Source organism: Dermacentor silvarum, chromosome 8 (genome assembly GCF_013339745.2).
Source record: "Dermacentor silvarum isolate Dsil-2018 chromosome 8, BIME_Dsil_1.4, whole genome shotgun sequence".
NCBI lineage: Eukaryota > Metazoa > Arthropoda > Arachnida > Ixodida > Ixodidae > Dermacentor > Dermacentor silvarum.
This window is the reverse complement of record NC_051161.1, coordinates 104,415,719-104,418,518: the sequence shown is the minus strand read 5'-3', so window position 1 is coordinate 104,418,518 and position 2,800 is coordinate 104,415,719. Positions and strand designations below refer to the sequence as shown.

The following is a 2,800-nucleotide window of genomic DNA, read 5'->3' as shown; positions in this document are numbered from 1 at the left end:
TTGAACCCACGCCGACAAAAATATGCCAGTGTCGTCTGCTGTTGACGATAGTTGCCGATTTAGAACATCTTTGCCCCGCCTCTCGGTTGCCAGCTCTTAACATACGTCGCGTCCCCAAATCGGAGTGCGGATGCCGGCGCATGCGAACCGCTCGAGCTCACTAATCAGAAAATTACCTAATAAGAAAACAAACGTAATAACAAAATCCTGGCTCGGGCCAAAATTTTGCTGGTCGCCAGCACACACAAACGCTGCGACCACGCTGTTGCATGTTGCCAGTCGCTGGTTATCTGTTTTGCCAGCCAGAGGGCGCATGCGTACGGCACCGCTCGCGCCAGTCCCAGCATGAATCGAATTTTGTGCCCGGTTGCTCCAACCGCCCGCTTCCACTGGACCGCCAGCATGCGGTGCGGCTTGCGGCGATGAGCGGCTCGAGCGTGTACAGGCCTTAAGTCGGCGATCGCGGCTCAATCTCGTGCACGCAAGGGAGGGAAGCGGGAAGGAAGTGCGCTGTTTTCCAGTCAGGCGCAACGCTCGACAGGGAGGGTTGGGAGGGGTGCGTTGGGGGGCGTTCGACTACGGGTGGCCCGAGAGGCTGCAAAGCTCCGCAAGGCTCCGGGTTCAGGGTAGGTGAGGGGGAAGGGGGGAGGGGGCGTTCTACGCCACACGCGGCCGTCCGGGTGCCCGGACGGCCACGTGCTATCTGCGTGCTATGAGGCAAATTGAGGGCGGGCTGAGTGTAACTGGGTAAGTGGATGTGTATTCTTAAGGATCGACGGAATAAGATTGAAAAACTGGAAAAACAAACAGACAAAAGGGAAGAGGAGCGTGGTTGTTCTCGGAGAAGTGAATATGCCTGATTTCGTGGCGCACGTACCTTCTAGAAAGAGGTTCCAAGTGTGGCCCTGTGTGGCCACACATGAGTCTGTCGCCATGAACAGACGCGTACCAAGTTGCGCAACAGCGTTGTTTGCTTGAAGGAATGGCCTGCCTGCTCAGACACCCCCTGGAAGTACAGGTCGTCGTATGGACCGCGCAGTATAGCAGGTGTTGTGAAATACTTCAAGGACAGTGGGTTGAATCTTTTGCAAACAGACACGGACAGTGTGTCAGTCGTGCTTCCGAGTGGTCTCTGTATATGATGAAAAAGCGAAACAGGCAGTTTGGAAAAAATTCGTCCCTGTGAAGACAAGTGCTGTTACAGTAAAAGAAATAAGGATCTGTCAAATCTGTGTGAAAACAGCGCGCTTGACAAATTAGCAAATATATTGCAAAGAGCAAAGTATATAGCCTGAAGGTACTCTTCATGGCAAAAACGCACAAACCGGACATTCCTTTCAGGCCTATTGCAAGTGGAAAGGGATCGTGGCAACAAAATGGCAAGCTGCTTCTTGCCAGAAAAGCTGAGTTTGCTCAAGGTTAGTGATCCTTTCCTGCCAAAGAATTCAGGTAAGGTGGCCGAGTTTTTGCCGAGCAACTAGAACTCACGGTTTGCTTTTTCAGTGGACATTGAATATTGATTTTATTCCGTGCAATATGATGCCCTGTTTGAGTCAGTGAGGCCCTATATCTACGAGCATGGGATTGTTGACTTCCAAGATCCCATTTGCATGGTTCAGGGTCATTTTTTATCCTTGTTAAAATATTATTTTGCCTCTACATTTGTGTTTTATGATAATCAGAGCTTTTTGCAGCGACAGGGGATATGTGTGAAATCCTGTGTTGAAAAGCTAGGTCGATCACCAGCTCTGCTGTTTACTCCAGCCTTGCACCACAAGTGCAAGCCACCCACATTTTTTACGAATGAAGCACCTTATGCGCAAGGGCTGGCGGCGTGTCCTGTCGTCGTCCTTAAACAATTATGGGGTTTTACGTGCCAAAAGGACGATCTGATATGAGGCACGCCGTAGTGGTGGACTCCGGAAATTTGGACCACCTGGGGTTCTTTAACGTGCACCTAAATATAAGCACACGGGTGTTTTCGCATTTCGCCCCCATCGAAATACGGCCGCCCAGGCCGGGATTCGATCCCGCGACCTCGTGCTCAGCAGCACAACACCATAGCCACTGAGCTATCACGGCGGGTCCTTGTCGTCACGGTAAACAAGCGGCAACCACTCAGCACGAGCGCGTGCCGAGCGCTCTCGCGTTCGTCGTCTTCCCCAGCTATCTGCGTTGCCGCTCATGATTCCAGCGTAGAATTTCACTTTTCTGTCGTAGTTATGGAGAGGCCGCGTTTATGCGGTTATGAGCCATTGATTAAGACCGTATGAGCCCATCAGCGGTGCATCACTGCACGCTCTGAAACCGAGCTTACAACTTAACTCGCTGTCATCCACCTTCACAGAGTGACATAAATGGCTTATGAAATTTTTAGATTATTATTTTTGATTTCAACATGGAGGGGCTGGCGCGCACGCCGAGCCCCACTACCAAAAATTACATGCCCCAACTGCCCCGGTTTGGAGTAGTGGCGTGCTTCAGCCAACCGTAGTGCAATGGTTAGCCTCGGCACGGAGCCCCGACCTCGGTGATCATCAGAAGCCCGGCACCAGGTAAGTATGAAATCGAACCCATCGGGACGGCAGCCTATTTCAAAAGGGCCTACATGTGGCACCGGTTTCGAAGAGTGCATCGCGTGATATATTAACCCCTATATTAAGTTACAGAAACATACAAAACCTGTTTTTACGATGCATAAGCCTTGTGCCTAAAAATCTTTAATCCTACTTTTCACATTGTTGAAATTTATTGCTAGCGTTTTCACTAACATGGCGCGGAAATCAAGAATAAAGGGACG

At 50.7% G+C, this 2,800-nt stretch overlaps 1 non-coding gene across 1 annotated transcript; it reads right to left on the bottom strand.

Moving 5' to 3' along the window:
- Positions 1-2,401: 2,401 nt before the first annotated feature.
- On the bottom strand, positions 2,402-2,563 carry LOC119462950 (U1 spliceosomal RNA). Its single transcript, XR_005194307.1, has one exon. It is a non-coding gene; the product is annotated as a U1 spliceosomal RNA (small nuclear RNA).
- Between the last annotated feature and the right edge of the window lie 237 nt (positions 2,564-2,800).